The 17,827-nt window shown below is 38.5% G+C and overlaps 1 protein-coding gene and 1 long non-coding RNA gene across 3 annotated transcripts in view; one reads left to right on the top strand and one right to left on the bottom strand.

Moving 5' to 3' along the window:
• blnk (B cell linker) overlaps nucleotides 1-17,827 on the bottom strand; it is a 60,852-nt gene that overhangs the window by 37,018 nt on the left and 6,007 nt on the right. The gene's annotated exons all lie outside the window — the stretch shown is intronic.
• On the top strand, nucleotides 13,402-14,695 carry LOC136705209 (uncharacterized). Its single transcript, XR_010804038.1, has 3 exons — nucleotides 13,402-13,513; nucleotides 14,109-14,183; nucleotides 14,543-14,695. It is a non-coding gene; the product is annotated as an uncharacterized lncRNA (long non-coding RNA).

The following is a 17,827-nucleotide window of genomic DNA, read 5'->3' as shown; positions in this document are numbered from 1 at the left end:
ATTATATATATATATCATTTTAAAGTATTAGGGGGACATACATTCTAAGTATGTCCTCAATGTTTTTAAAGTTTAACTGATGACTGAACGTGGGGACAGTAAACGCTATTTTTACCTATAAGGTATTGGATTGAATGGTGTGCGTTACTTACAATCGACACTAGATGGGGACATATCACCTCTTTAAAACTGTGAGTCAAGATGCCAGGAAGATATGACTTTTAGCTTCAGTAATAAGAAACTTCAGAGTATTATTACCCAATGTTCAACCTCAGGTCCTCATGCCATCTTAAAATTATGAAAAATTATACAACCATACCTTAATGATTTTGAATAAATGATCAGTGAATCTCTTTGAAGGAACAAAATCAGCTCTATTTCTGGGGCCAAAAGCATCATGAAATAATTAACAAAATCTGAGTTAAATCATGTCTCCAGACCTGACTCATTCATCATTTATTTCAGATGGTCTGATCCTGTCCTCATGCAGCTTCTCTTCTTTTTAACCACATTATGATTGATGGCAGGGGTGTCCAACCTTGCTCTGAGTAGTCTGCAGGCCTCAGATTAGATTCAGTCTAATGAAACACACCTGACTCTAGAGTGTTCATGCTGCTGAAGGCCTTAATCAGCTCAGATGTGTCAGTTTACTGCTGGAATTTAATTTTGTAGGCAATTATGTTATACTGGCACCTCGTCTGAGCAGTTAAGGTAGAATATGCCGGATTACATTTCAGTGTTCAACTCCAAGTTGCATCACACAGTTCCTGGGATAATGCGCAATGTTGCTCTTGCTCGTTTATCCAGTTTCTAATGATTCCTTTGGCATCTTTCTATGTACGTTTTTTCCCCATAATATTTGCAAAAGGTTCAATTTAAAATATCTTTGCTATACAAATAGAGGTTGAAATGAAGTGATATGTATATTTTTAGCTACTTATTGTGTTTAATTATATTCGACTAGTGAAATGCCTTCACTGCACTATGATTGGTCTCACCATTTTTGAAGTTTGGCACAGTTCCTCAATTTCAGCAGTTTAAGCTCATACTTTTCTACTCAGTGTTTTTGCACAGCTTCTTTAGCTTGAGTCATTATTTTACCAGTTTCACAATACTATACAAACAAGAAACAATACAGAACTGAACACAAAACCAGGCATGTTACACTGGGAATGAATTTTAGTTAAAAGTTTAAATGCAATCGATCTTTGACAGATGTCGTAAAACCACAGTGAACTTTGTTTTCACCACTGTTTTGGGGAAAGGCTGTGGTGAAGGCTGTTCGGTAATTAGCCAAATCTTCTATTAATTTACTTTCTTTTATTGGTGTAATTTCATTTATTTGGGGAGTTTTTTTTTTGTTAATTTCAGATTTGGTTAAATCCATTTAAATCCAACATTTTGCTTCAGACATAGGGCTGTAATAAAGTGTATAACATTGATATTAAAAAAAATATGAGTAACAAAAGTGTTCTGTTTTCAAATACTGGGTTGTTTCATGACAATGACTTATTTTGACAATGATTTATTTGTTTGCTTGTTTGGATTGAACAATGTTTCTAGTTAAGAGTATGTCAAGCCCTGATGACATAAAGTATAACATGACATCATCCTCACAGCCTAAATGTATAATATATTTTTTAGGTCTTGCTTTAACTGGATAAACCCTGTTATAATTCTGGAGCTGTTCACAGTTATGGACACGAACCAAAAACAGATAATTTGCAATGTTCAGACTTTTTGCAGTGTAGCTGCATGGATTAGTATTTTTAAAATATGACAGTTGCTCAAAATAACAGTCACTGGTTCCTTCTCTGGAATCTCTCACTAATGCTTCCTCAGTTTTAGTGATTTCACTGCCACCAGATATTAAAGTTATTTGCTGTTTGCTCAAACACCAAAATGCCATGTTGGTGATGTTGCTTGCAGCTAATATTCACATGTGACTGACACAACAGGCTGAATACAAGTAGATATTCAAAGGCAAAACTCCTGTACGTGCAAGAGATGTCAGTACTGCGATGTAAGCTTGTAGAATCATACTAAACAGCAGTGCGTCATTTGGTTATTAATAATTAATTTGCTTAATATTCCCCAGACCATATGTATGTATGATAGATGGATACATATAATCTTCCTTGCATATTTTCAATAAACATCCAAAAGTAAGTAGACACCTCATCTCCAATTTCTCCTCAGAAATGAAAGCTATTAATATGAAGTTTGCCCTCCTGCTGCAACAGCCTCTGCTCTGCTGGGAATGATTTAAAGTAGATGTACTTCATGGCACTCCATCACAGCAGAGGACACAGTTCTACTTATTTTCAAATGAATCAAAGTCCAAAACCAGAACTCAGACTGAATTGCTTATTTCACCTGATGTGTTCTGGAGGTATGCCAAAATATATCTGATTTATTGATCACATATACTTGTTTTTTATGAAAAAGTCTACTTGTATTACTATTTCTACTACTCCTGCAGATAATATTCATTATACAGGGTGGGCCATTTATATGGATACACCTTAATAAAATGGGAATGGTTGGTGATATTCACTTCCTGTTTGTGGCACATTAGTATATGGGAGGGGGGAAACTTTTCAAGATGGGTGGTGACCATGCTGGCCATTTTGAAGTCGGCCATTTTGGATCCAACTTTTGTTTTTTCAATGGGAAGAGTGTCATGTGACACATCAAACTTATTGTGAATTTCACAAGAAAAACAATGGTGTGATTGGATTTAATGTAACTTTATTCTTTCATGAGATATTTACTTGTTTCTGATCACTTATAAAATGTGTTCAAACAGCTGCCCATTGTGTTGGATTGTCAGTGCAACCCTCTTCTCCCACTCTTCACACACTGATAGCAACACCACACTAGAAATGCTAGCACAGGCTTCCAGTATCCGTAGTTTTAGGTGCTGACCACAAATTTTATAAGTGGTCAGACACTTTTAAATAACTCATGAAAGAATAAAGTTAGTTTAAAACCAAGCAGACCATTGTTTTTCTTGTGAAATTTCCAATGAGTTTGATGTGTCACATGACCCTCTTCCCATTGAAAAAACAAATTTGGATCCAAAATGGCCACCATGGTCACCACCCATCTTGAAAAGTTTCCCCCCTCCCATATACTAATGTGCCACAAACAGGAAGTTAATATCACCAACCATTCCCATTCATTAAGGTGTATCCATATAAATGGCCCACCCTGTAGATATATATTATTTTTTATACCAGTGGAAGTAACAGTTGTGGTTTATGAATACAAAACACATGCTAATAAACACAGGCTAAGAGGTTGTTTAATTTTTGCCATAAGATGTATTTGGTACAATATATCAAAAATATAAAATACTTTTTCTAAGTTTATTTTATAATATTAAATACTGTTATATTTAATCATCATCATCTTTTTTCGCTTCTCCATTTCAAGGTTATATTGAATACTATTATAAAATACTATTTAATACTAGATTCAAATACTGTTATGTGCTACTTATCTTTACTATACTAATATTTAAGTACTTAAAAATGTAGCTTTTTGTTCTTCTTTTTTAAGTGCCCCCTTTAAAAGACCACCTGGCTAGTGGTCCCAGATCATTTAAATTTGAGACCCCTGAATTAAGGAAGGGAGACTTGAAAAGAGGGCAGGTGGACGCTCTGAAATCATGAAAAAGCAACTGAACAGAGCTGCTGACTCTCTCTGCGTCTGCTTCTGTAGTGACTTCAAATAGAGAAACTAGTTGTGGCGGTACCCTGTGATTGGAGGGTTTTTGATGAAGCCGAATCTTATGCTGTACCTGAGCACAGTAGGCCTTTAAGAGATTTGTTATAAATATTGGTACTGCACTGATTTTAATAAATGGGCACCATTAGTCTTAGTTGGGAACTCCATCCATACAGCACTCTTCATCTTCTTATAAACTGTGAGGGATCTTTGATGAACTTCAAGAGAACAACAACATTACCCCTGTGAGTATGGGCCTCCCTTGTTTCTGAGCTCAGATAAATCATAAAGCATATCTCAGAAGATTCCCTCAATTGTGGCATGTTTTTGTTATTTAGGCTCTTAATCATACCCTCACAACAGCGTATGCAGAGACGAAAACATCAGAAAGTAAAGATGAGTTTGGCAGCTTTGGTCATGGGGACCGCACACTGCCTGCATAATATATAGTCAGGGGTAGCTGAGCTTGGATTGAAGAAACAGAAACAAGATTGTTTGAACTCTCTTTTCAGTCCTTCTAGGATCATGTGTAACCCACTATAAGAAATCCCAGAACAACCAGTAGTGCATTGTGGGAATCAGCCAAACTGGCATAGTTACAGACAAGTGTTATTTTATGGGCCATATGTAATAACATGGGCTTTGTTGAATTAGTTTGGCTGGAGTACGAACACAGCAGTGGAGTGTGTTTGTTCTTTCTTTTCATTCCTCTTCCTGCTCTCTCTACGCTCAGGCAGGGAGCAAGGAAAAATCTCCCACACCTGACTAAAAATTAAGCTTAGCCTTTTGACACAGAATAAAATATCAAATATTTCAGCTGGCACCTCCATGGAGGGTGTACTCTGTGGTGAATTATTTATGTGGAGTTTCTCCTGGAGCCAGAGCGAGACATGAGTCACCCTAGTGGCCTGGAAGCCCCACCTGCATATTAAAGATCAAACGCTAACCCCCTTAAGCAGGCCAATGGAAGCCCCTTGGCCCCACGCTGAGCACGTAGACAGCTCCAGCAACTCACACAAAAACCATCAGGAACTGGGCTGAGAGGATTGACCAAGAGCACTGGCTTTGACCAGCCTAGCACAGGCCATCAGAGGGAGCAGGAAAACAGCAGGACTCCTGTTAAATGGGGGTGGGTGGACCTATCAAAATCTGTTTTTCCAGAGGACAGTAACAATAATATAATTTAATTACTGTACCTTAGTACTCTTGTCAAGTAATTGTCTCAATTGTTTATTTATATTGTGTGACCACTTCATCTATAACAGAGTTGCAGTGGATCCTGTACTGGGGAGGTCACACTAGTGTCGCAGTCACACAGCTCCAGGGGTGTGTGTGGTTGTGGGTTCGAGTCCCGCTCCGGGTGACTGTGAGGAGTTTGGTGTGTTCTCCCAGTGTCCGCGTAGGTTTCCTCCGGGTGCTCCGGTTTCCTCCCACAGTCCAAAAACAATTTTTGTAGGTGTTGGTGACTCAAAAGGGTCTGTAGGTGTGAGTGAATGTGTGTGTTGCCCTGTGAACGACTGGCGCCCCGTCCAGGGTGTATTCCCGCCTTGTGACCAATTATACCAGGTAGGCTCTGGACCCGCCGTGACATTAAATTACACTTTCTGGGGTGTACCTAAAGGAACGGTGACATGGTGGTGCAGCAGGTAGTGTTGCAGTTCCACTGTCGGATGACAGTCTGTGAGGAGTTTGGTGTGCTCTCCTTGAGTCCACTCGGATTTCCTCCAGGTGCTCCGGTTGTCTCCCATAGTCCAATAACACACTTTGATAGATGGACTGATGTGTCCCTAGGTGTGAGTGTGTTGCCCTGTGTAGGACTGGCGCCCCCTCCAGGGTGTATTCCTGCCTTGCGCCCAGTGATTCCAGGTAGGCTCCGGACCCACCATGACCCTGAATTGGATAAGCGGTTACACATAATGAAAGAAAAATAATTTACATTATCTGACACACTGATTTCAGTCTCATTCAACCATATCATCTGCCATTTTTTCCAGTGTATAGTACCTGCTCTACTTGACTTTGCTCTACGCTGATTTATTTTGCATTTCCTTTATTACATATGCTACAGGTCCATGTAACTGGCAAAATATCTTTTTTAGCATCAGCTCACTCCTGGCTTCAAGTGAGCTGAATAGGGACTAAACATGTGTAAACCTTGCAGAGTGCTGATTTACCAGAGAGATATGTCAATCACAATGAAATGCAGACATCCAGCACAGACACTGTTTGTAAAAAGCTACAGTAAAAATCATATTTGTTTTTATCTGACTGCCTATGCCAGCTCATAATATTATAACATGGTCTTTGAAGAGGTTCAAACACTACTTGGATTTTTAGCCAACACACAATTCCAGCTGGAGCTGGACAAATCAACAAGAAGGCAATGGGAGTGAAGGACTTCCTCCCTCAATCCATGGCTGAGATGCCCTTGAGCAAAGCACGGAACCTTTCTTTTAAAGCAGATCAGATGATTGGGCAGCATGATTACTTGGTGCTTAGCACGTTAGCCTCTCAGGTCTGGGATCTTGGGTTCAAGTCCTATCTGGGTGAAGTTTGGAGTCAGTTTCCTCCCACAGTCCAAATAATAATTGTTCTGGTGTGTGTGAATGAGTGTATATATGAATGAAGGTCTGTATGTGTGTTTGCCCAGTTATGGATTGGTGCTCTATCCTGGGTGAAACCCTAGTGCCCAGTGCAGTCCTCCAGGTGGACGGTTGATCTTGTTTGAGGGTACCCTGTTCGCGTTTGGATGCCACTTCTCACCAGTGTGTGTGTGGATTGAATGTTGAGTGTTGATTGTCAAGTGTCCTTGGCTTTCTAGAAAGGCACTATATATGTGTAACATTAAATAAATAAAATTAATAAATGAATAACTTTACATTCGCTTGTACTGAATTTGCATAAATTAATCCTTGGTCATCTCTTTTCTGACCACATGGAAAAACTGATAATAGGTGTTAAACAGTCATCTTGGATATTTATTTGTTTGAAACAGATTGTGAAAATATGCTGAGGGAAAATGCGACAAAAATAAGTGTGAAGAATAGTTCTCCCACCCTCTACCCATACTTTCCAAATACAAACAGCTTTGTAAAATAGTGAGACAGAGAGAATGCTTTGCAAAAGAAAAAACACCAGAAACAGTATATATAAAAAAGAAATAAATAAACTATAAGTCTAGAAGCTGTGGGAAAACATAATGTTACAGAATGAATGTATTTTTCAGATATCCATGTGGTTTCCTTATGTATAAGTCATTCTGCCTTGCTTTAAACTCAGTGAAATCATATTGTTTTCAAGCTCTGTCAGGTCCTTACTTCAATGTAGACACAGATTTTCATTTAATTCTTTAAGACTGAATACTGAGAAACTCATGGTGATGAATCACAATTATCTTAAAAAAAAGAGCAAATCTGTATAAATGGAGAAATGGAACCATGTTCTAAACTTTAAATCCAAACCACATTGTTTGTTATTTGTAGGTGAGTAATATTTAGTAGCAGTAGTAGTTTGTTGGTAGCATTTTTTTAAGTCTTGAATTGATTAATGTAATAAATGGGTATGTTGTATATACTGTTATGTTTTGGAAAGAAAAATATGAAATATATATTTTGCCATGTTTGTGCCAGTTAGATTCTGAAAACAGCAGAGTAGCAGATTTGAAATTGGACACTGATATCCTTTACATGGCAGAGAGTGGTCCAATTTGTTACCTGGACAACCACTGTAAACTAAGAGCCAACTTCTGTAATTGTAGTTAGGAAATGCCAATATGGCCAGACGTTTGTGGACACAAGCTTATTTAACAGTTCTTTTGAAGTGAAGGTTATAAGAAAGTAGTTTTTCCTTATTTGTTGTAGTAGTATGAATTCTATAAAGCTTTATACTAGAAATAACTACTACTTGGCCACCAAATCTGTAGGGAGTAGCTCAGTTTTAAAGTACACACTAATCAATTTTCAAAACGAAAAGATTTGAACAGATAGTTGCCAAAGCTAAATGCTTAGCCTCAAAATGGATTTTTTGTTTAATCTCAGACATAGATCTATCATGCTGTCATTGTAATTTTTTGTTTTACTCAGGGGCGTCATTAGATCCAAAATGTTGCTGTGTCTCACAAAAATCATGGTGGTATAAAATACATAGACTTCTGAGCTGAACTACAGGACGCCCCCCACACATTCACTACTACATTTCCCATAATGCCCCAAATATTTCCAAATAATTGAGTATGCTTCTTAAGTTGGAGCCAGTTTAATTCAATCACTAATTCAATCACTAATTGAAGTGATGCACATTGGTAAATATTTAAAAGAAAGTCATCCATACTACAGATAAGGTAATTATTTATCATAGCGATATATTTTGGTTATAGTAACTTATTGTGCAATCTATCAAAAATACACAATACACCACCAAAAGAGACACAATTAATGTAGGTAATAAAAACAAAGTCAAGGATCGTATGCTTTCAGTTGACTGGCCCCTTTAAAAACAGCAACAATGCTCTCTGGCCATTTGCATTTTTTAAACTAACAGTACCAATGTTAGGTACTGGCCAACAGGTTCAACAGCACTGAAGCTATGTGAATCCAGCTTTTTTGGAAATTCAGTATCTGTGCCTTTGATCAAGTAGCATGATTCCCTGCACCTCACACCCATTCAACCATAATACACAATGTATATAGACTCAATCTGAATGAGATGTCATCCAGTAGTTCATAGTGACATCCTTGAAATATTATGATTTTAATCTCTAAATAATTACCACTTTAACTTCAAAATAATTGACATTATGACATATTAAATAGCATTGACTGTGGCTAGCATGGCAATTCAGAGGGAACAGCAGCAAAGCCCCAGTTCTGTTATTTTATTTATTAGATTCCCATGTGGGCTAGCATTGTGCTAAGTGATGAAGGGCCACCTTGTCCACCCAGAGAGTGAGGCCAATTGTCCACTTGAAATCCTAGCCTTAGGATCCATGCTTTGTTACATTTGTTACACTTGTGGCGAGGGGAAAAAAACACCTCACTCCTAGGCCTAGCATTTACTCCTAGGCCTAAATACCACAGGTTTCTCTTCTCTTTTTCATATACATAGTTCCATATGTGTTTGATGCTCCTTCAGTAGTGTCAGTGCCATATGTTTGGTATGGCACCACGATCTGAGAGAGCAATTTCGCAAGGCTATGCAATTCTGCGAGGATGTCTCATGTTTCATTTAGCATTCAGCAATGGCTCAAATCCAAATGAGCTACTCAGTGAGGATTTACTTTCTGCCTGTGCTCACCTAGTCCAGGGCAATATTATTTTAATCTACTGACTCATTTGCCAGACACCCCAGAATAGGAGCAGATGGTTAAACGCATAAACGGCACTTGAATATGCAAACTCATTCATCGCCTGCCCTTAGCTCCCACTCAGTGTGATATTATGTACAGTGTGGAGAAGACTAGCTTGGAGAGCTTATATCCACTCTGACTCCATGTCTCAGACACACCACTGAGTTCTCTATAAAGCAGAACTTTTGACCCGATTCTGCTTTTATCCCAAACTCTGGCTTTGACTATTATAAGCAGGAGAAAGCCATTGTCCACAGCATGAACCATGAACACAATTTCTGTGTTATTGTCACACACACACTGCTTTATATATATATATATATATTCATGGCTAAATTGGACCAGCCTGATGGACAATCTTCATTAATTGCACATTGCACCAGTAAGAGCAGAGGGTAAGAGCACAGTTTTGCTCAAAATATTGCAATGCACACAACATTATGGGTGACATACCAGAGTTCAAAAGAGGACAAATTGTTGGTGCACGTCTTGCTGGCACATCTGTGACCATGACAACAAGTCTCTGTGATGAATCAAGAGCCACGGTATCCAGGGTAATGTCAGCATACCGCCAAGAAGGACGAAACACATCCAACAGGATTAACTGTGGATGCAAGAGGAAGCTGTCTGAAAGGGATGTTCGGGTGCTAACCCAGACTGTATCCAAAAAACATAAAACCACGGCTGCCCAAATCAATTTAAATGTGCACCTCAACTCTCCTGTTTCCACCAGAAATGTCCACCTTTACTGTTTTCCCCAGAGTTACGGTGTGGAGAAGCCCCAAAGAAGCGTACCACCCAGACTGTTACATGCCCAGAGTGAAGCATGGGGGTGGATCAGTAATGGTTTGGGCTGCTATATCATGGCATTCCCTTAGCTGAAAACTTGTGCTAGATGACTATTGAACCTTTCTGGAGGACCATGTGCATCCAATGGTTCAAACATTGTATCTGGAAGGCGGTGCTGTGTATAAGGAAGACAATGCACCAATACACACAGCAAGACTGGTGAAAGATTGGTTTGTTGAACATCTCCCATGGCCTGCACAGTCACCAGATCTAAATATTATTGAGCCACTTTGGGGTGTTTTGGAGGAGCGAGTCAGGAAACGTTTTCCTCCACCAGCATCGCGTAGTGACCTGGCCACTATCCTGCAACAAGAATGCCTTAAAATCCCTCTAAAAGGAGGTTCTACACCATACTAATAAATTATTGTGGTCTAAAACCAGGTGTTTCAGTTTCATTGTCCAACCCCTGTATCTATGTGTGTGTGTGTGCTGGTCATTAAATTAGAATATTATGAAATAGTTGAGCTATTTCAGTAATTCCATTCAAAAAGTGAAACTTGTATATTATACTTATTCATTACACACAGACTGATATATTTCAACTGTTTATTTCTTTTAATTTGATGATCAATTTAATTTGATGAACTAATGAAAACCCCAAATTCAGTATCTCAGAAAATTAGAATATTGTTATAAGGTTCCATATTGAAGACACCTGGTGCCACACTCTAATCAATTAATTAACTCAAAACACCTACGAAGGCTCTCTCAGTCTAGTTCTGTAGGCTAGACAATCATGGAGAAGACTGCTGACTTGACAGTTGTCCAAAGGACGACCATTGACACCTTACACAAGCAGGGCAAGACACTAAAGGTCGTTGCTAAAGAGGCTGGGAGTTCACAGAGCTGTGTTCAAGCACATTAATAGAGAACCAAAGGGAAGTAAAAGATGTGGTAGAAAAAAGTGTGGAAGCAATACCGATAACCGCACCCTGGAGAGGATTGTGAAACAAAACCCATTCAAAAATGTGGGGGGAGATTCACAAAGGCTGGACTGCAGCTGGAGTCAGTGCTTCAAGAACCACCATGCACAGATGTATGCAAGACATGGGTTTCAGCTGTCGCATTCCTTGTGTCAAGCCACTCTTGAACAAGAGACAACATCAGAAGCGTCTCGCTTCCAAAAAGGACTGCTGCTGAGTGGTCCAAAGTTATGTCCTCTGAAGAAAGTAAATTTTGCATTTCCTTTGGAAATCAAGGTCCCAGAGTCTGGAGGAAGAGAGGAGAGGCACAGAATCCACGTTGCTTGAGGTCCAGTGTAAAGTTTCCACAGTCAGTGATGGTTTGGGGTGCCATGTCATCTGCTGGTGTTTGTCTACTGTGGTTTTTGAGGTCAAAGGTCAAAGCAACTGTCTACCAGGGAATTTTAGAGCACTTCATGCTTCCTGCTCATGACCATATTTATGGAGATGCAGATTTCATTTTCCAACAGGACTTGGCACTTGCACACAGTGCCAAAGCTACCAGTACCTGGTTTAAGGACCATGGTATCCCTGTGCTTAATTGGCCAGCAAACTCACCTGACCTTAACCCCATAGAAAACCTATGGGGTATTGTGAAGAGTAAGATGCAATACACCAGACCCAACAATGCAGAAGAGCTGAAGGCCACTATCAGAGCAACCTGGGCTCTCATAACACCTGAGCAGTGCCACAGACTGATCAACTCCATGCCACGCCGCATTGCTGCAATAATTCAGGCAAAAGGAGCCCCAACAAAGTATTGAATGCTGTACATGCTCATAATTTTCATGTTCATACTTTTCAGTTGGCCAGCATTTCTAAAAATCCTTTTTTGTATTGGTCTTAAGTAACATTCTAATTTTCTGAGATATTGAATTTTGGGGTTTTCATTAATTGTCAGTTATAATCATCAAATTAAATGAAATAAACACTTGAAATATATCTGTGTGTAACGAATGAGTATAATATACAAGTTTCACTTTTTGAATGGAATTACATTTTGAATGGAATTTTGAAATCAACTTTTACATGATATTCTAATTTTATGACCAGCACCTGTGTGTGTGTGTGTGTCTATATATATATATATATATATATATATATATATAAATTGTGTGTGTGTGTGTGTGAGGGAGAATCTGATAAAAAATTCAGAAATGTGGGGAATGCAATCTGGCCCAGCACTTTGAATCAGTGCCTGATCTATTTGATACTTACGTGCTTGTATTTTACACTAGGTTTAGTCATTCAGAGATCAAAGGAAAGCTGTTTAAACCTTTATTACCCTGATTGATTCACCTCAGGCCGTACCATAGCTGTGAAGACTAGAAGATAATAACTGGAAGACTTAAAACATTCCACATGTATGCAAACACAGGTTTCTGGGGCACTCAAGTACATTTAAAGGTTTCTGATTTTGCCCAGAACCTTCACTTACATCGTGTTTTATATGCAATCCAAAACCGCAGTAACAGCATCAATAAAACTGCAGTATGTAAGTTTTGCAGTATACAACACCTGAGATCAAGTGAATATGTGATTATTTTTATAGGATATTCAAAGTGGGGTGAAAAAATACTAGGCATAATGCTAGCGAAGTAATAGCAAATATTCTTTTTGCAATTTGTAGTCCTTTGTCAGCATTATAATTAATTGTAGTTAATTGTATATGTTTTTATATGGACAACATATTAAATATTTCATTATCACAGCATATGCATCATTTTATGAAGTAATGAATTAATGTAGTATGAACAATGTAAATGTTGCATACATTTTTGGACATACTGTGTGTATACTGCATTCTCAAACTGTTTTGAGGGACCAAGGACTGTGCACAACACCAGCTCATGTCCCGGTTTGGCAGAGCTGCCCTTCTGACTGCGGTGTTGCGGATGCATAAATAAATACACATGGCATGACTGTTAAATTTAGATCAAATTATCATCAGTCACATCATATGCAGTGTTATTACTCTTCAAAAGATATATTTCCATGGGACACAGAGACTTAGCAGTCCAGAGCCAGAAAAAAAAACATGACCTAAATCTATGCACTGTGCCCCTACCACGGGGCTGTTGCATCCACACGGTTATTATATTGTTGTGTGAGGGCTCTAGGAGTGTCTTTTGAAATTGTGAAAATGTGCAGAATGCCACAAATAGGGCTTGAAAATAGGAACTTAGTGATGGCAGGAAATCACACACAAAAATACTCATAGTTTGTCTTTCACAAGACAAACAAATGGTTTTGGTTGATTCAGCCTTGTTATTGTGTGTTAAGTGTGATATGTTGTGATAAAATAATTGATTTGTGATCTTCATCATAAAAAAATGGGGTGAAAATAATGTATGTAAAATCATGGCCTTTAGGGACACCACAAACTGTATGAAATCAGTTTTCCATAACCCCCACAACATCAAGAGGTTCACAAAAAAATGAGAACCTCGTAGAAAGAGAAAAACGTTTAAACTACTTGTGTATTCCTTTAGAGGCGCTTCTAGGGGAAAATATCTGCAATGCCTGAGGTTCCACTCATCTGGAGCTAGAGCCACACTGTCCAATATGAAGAAAATCTAGGACACCACTGAATCTTCCCTAGAGTGGGCATCCTGCTGCTTAATAGGTAAGGAATAAAATCATCAATCTTAAGCAGTAAGGTTTAAAATCAACAAATAAAACTCCTAGAAAAATCATCAGAAAATGTCCAGGGACAGCTTTGGTCAGTGTACACAACTCCACTTTCTTCCCTTTCATAAAAGCTTCCCACTGCTGGGAGCATGAAAGCTTGTTTGAAGTTTACACAATGGTCTGTGGATAATCAATCAAAAGTGAAACTTTTTGGATGACAAGGACCCTGCGGTGGTTATGAAACAAGCAAACTAATTTAACAGCAACTGTAGCCTCTGCTGAATAAAATATGAACACAAGCACATCAACTTTTACCAGGGTGGTGGTGGGGGGGATAAGAACATCTGTCCAGCTGAGTTGATACTCCTTGCAATTATATACTTTAACAAGACTAGTCAAATTATATCTGGAGAAAAAAAGTCAGAAATATTAAAAAATATAAAATGGTTTTATTTTAAGTAATAATGGACTATTTCTGTCGACCCATGCATCAACAATATAAAAGACAACTTTTGGGTTCAGACAGATTTCTGATGGCCCAGATATCATTAAAAAATACACACCTTAATCCCATTGGGATTCTGTTACAGAACCTGCAAACCTCATTTGAAACAGATCAGAAAGAGCTGTATCAGTAAAGAGTGGGCCACAAATCCTCCACAGTGGTAAGTACAAGAGGATTTTGCATGCGTGCAAAAGAGGAACTGGTGAAAATTGGACATGAGAAAATGACGCAATTATTTCACTTGCTGGTTTCACTTTCTTGAAATTGGCCACTTGAAAGTGACTTTCATTATTGTAAACAAGAAGCATTTTCTATAAAAATCAGAAGAATGATTTCTTCACCATTTGATAGCATTCCAGTCTGTGCCCCAGTGTCTGTAAATGAGTAAAAAAAAAAAACTAACAGATTCTGTCAGATATGCTTTTAATTTTAAGCATCGAACAGCATAAACCATGATGAGGATATTGCTCTATTCCTACTCCATAGGTGGGTAATATTGACTTATTTTTGTTGTTTCAGATCACTTAAGGTGGAAATGTCTCCAAATTTGGGAACTGGCTAACTTCATTACCGAAAGTGCTACAAATGTAAACAACTTGAGTTACAAATGAGTTTCTGTGGCAATTCAAACAGCGAATAAAAACTTACAGACAAATTAAACTTCAGCCACATGCAAACAACATTTCTCAAACATACCATTCCACCTTAAAAGATATGGAGCTCTGGAATATAAACAAAACAGGTGCAGCAGGTAGTGTTGCATGCACACAACTCCAGGGACCTGGAGGTTGTGGGTTCAAATCCCGCTCCAGGTGGCTGTCTGTGAGGAGTTTGGTGTGTTCTCCCCGTGTCAGTGCGGGTTTCCTCCCACGGTCTAAAAACACAAGTTGGTAGGTGGATTGGTGACTCAAAAAGTGTCCATAGGTGTGGGTGTGTGAGTGAATGTGTTAGTGTGTGTATTGCGTTGTAAAGGACTGGCGCCCCATCCGCTCCCTCCAGACCCACCGTGGCTCTGAACTGGATGAGCGGTTACAGACAATGAATGAATGAATGAATTTATTTATTAATTAATAATATGATTATTTTTTACTACAAAAGCCATAAATAGGTCATGTACACTTCCTTTTCCTGAACTCTCTTTCACATCATACACAGTTCCATGTGTTCCACATTTACTGACCCAGCACTCAAAACAATTGCTTAAACGCTGCTTGCCTCCATGTCTTGTTTGTTATATTGTTTGTTTGTTTGACATGTACTATGTAGTAAGAATATTTGCTTCTGTACTGAACATGATATATTTAACTTGGGATTAAAGTATATGATTTAAAGTGTAGGGGAATATTATATGCAACTAATATTTACATATACATATTTTGGACAGGGCAGCTGGAACCAATACCCTGCGGATGATATGGTATGACTGTATTTAATATCAATGGAAGAACAAGTCTAGTTCAGCCTACAGTTATAATGTGGGTTGCAACTAAGAGAGCAATAGAGAAATACACAAATTACCCATTCATAATATAATAATAATAATAATAATAATAATAATAATAATAATAATACATGTCTCTAGCCTGATTTTCAGCTGAAGAGTTCTTATGTGATTGCATATTACTTGTATATAATTGCCTGATAATTATTATTTACACTGAGCAGGGTTATTTTCCTCCATCATTTTTTCCCAAACCCTGCAAGCAAAAGGTAAATTAAGTGCACTTCCATCCCTGCAACTTGGGTGAGATAATAAACTGTGCATTATATCATTTGCTTCTATGTTCTTTTGTAAGAATCTTCCCTCTGGCTCTGAAATTCTAACAGTCCAGTAGAACTACACTCCATTTCTATTCTATTCACAGCACATTACTATTTTGTGTTCTCACATTCAATGTTTAATATGTTAATATTTTTCATTTTGATCATTTGTGTGTGTGGGGTGGGAATGTATAGTATTTATTTTGCATACAGGCTTACTAAAATAGTGAGGAAATACACAAGTACAACAAGTTCAACAAGAACAAGAAATTAAACAAATAAGTATTCTCTTAGGTCCCTGAAAGTTGTACTTCTTTGCATTGATGCAGTTTTGCACACTCCTGGCATTTGCCCAAGTATCTTCATGGTAAGCCACCAGGGATGCTCTTCTACTAGGCGCTTCCTGATTAAAACTTCTATAATTTTATATATATTATATTTAAGGTTGGAATGAGCGTTTTCAGCAATATAAATAAAATATGGCTGCAGGCTGCATAGAATGTATAATTTGTTTATCTTTATAACATACCCTGAATGATCACTAGATGAACACCAGGCATGTGGCATATAATCACTGATAAAGTGCCCCCAATTGGTGATAATATCACAATCATCTATCATATAGGGTGCTGTCACATATGGTGCACAGCAGAAGGCAACATTTACAAGCTATGGGTAAATGGAGGTGTGGTGCAGTGTTTTAGCAGCTGCTGCACTTGTAGGCTGTTCCCATACCAACGTATCAAGGGTGTACTAAAAGTGGAGGAACCATCAACAGACAGCCAAAGGTCATAAGGTGGTTGACCACATGTGGTTAATCAGAGAAGTGTCACATTTTGTGACTGGTATCGCAGCAATGACGTGCCACCTTGAAGCAGCTCACCCACCAGTACAACAATGGGCAGGTGCCACCAATTGTGGCCATGACCATGCAATGTATTCTTCATCAATTAGGGTAGCCATAGATCAAAATAAGTGCTATTGTAGAGCACGCACCATTGCAACCAATGCATCGTGTGGGCCAAAGAAAGGAATCAATGGACCTTGGATACGTGGAAGACAGACGTCTGGAGTGACAAGTCCAGTTTTCTGTTGAGTTATACAGATGGAGGTGCTGATGTGAATTATCTTATTCATCCTACTACAATCCTTGAATTGTGAACACTACTGGGACCTGCTAGTTGACAATATGCACCCAAATCTTCGGGGGGGCTTTCCTGACAACAGTGCATTTTGTTTCAACAGGACAATACTCTGTCATCAATCTCGGATCACTCGGTAATGGTTGGAGGAACACGATTTCTAGACACTGCCTTGGTCCCCAAACTCAAGCAGGTCAACTGCAACCTGAAAAAATGTTTGTGATATGCTGCAACGGACTGTTCAGTGTGCTCCCTTTAGCCCACAAAATGTCAACAAACTACCTGAGCTGTTGCAGGAAGCATGGTTTAAATTGTATATGGAGTATGTTCCCTGACGTCTGTGTGCTGTAATTAATCTAAACCGTGGAGGAACCTGTTATTAGCCAGGTGTTCCTTATCCAGTGACAATTCTGTTTTAGTAGGAAAAACAACAACAACGATAAAACACTGAACTGTAAACGTCTAAAAGAACAGTTTTATAATTAGTAATACCCGCCCTCATACTAGCGCAACACACAAATTATAAGGCAGCTAAAAATTTATGAAAAGCAAGATGGACTGCAGTCTTTATTTATAGAACTACAAATTACACCCATATGGTAAGTGGAGCTGCTAAATTGGACAATGAGTGTAGAAACAGTGGTGGGTTTTAATGCTACAGCCAATCTGTATATTAATTACCACTTTAATTATATGAAATCTAGATAAATCACTACGGCTATTTTTTTTACTGCACATTCCTGTTCACTACTGTACCTCCAGATGTTCAAATACAGTTTTAAGTTCAACTTCAGAAAATAATATTTAGAGAATGTTTCCTCACAGTTTGCTAGCTTTGTGGTCTGTTTGCACACTGGAAAAAGGTCTGGTATTTGCATGCAGCCCTGGCTCAGTGAATGGG

This window comes from Hoplias malabaricus, chromosome 8, assembly GCF_029633855.1.
Source record: "Hoplias malabaricus isolate fHopMal1 chromosome 8, fHopMal1.hap1, whole genome shotgun sequence".
Taxonomy (NCBI): Eukaryota; Metazoa; Chordata; class Actinopteri; order Characiformes; family Erythrinidae; genus Hoplias; species Hoplias malabaricus.
The sequence above is the reverse complement of the archived record's forward strand: the minus strand, read 5'-3'. Positions and strand labels throughout refer to the sequence as shown.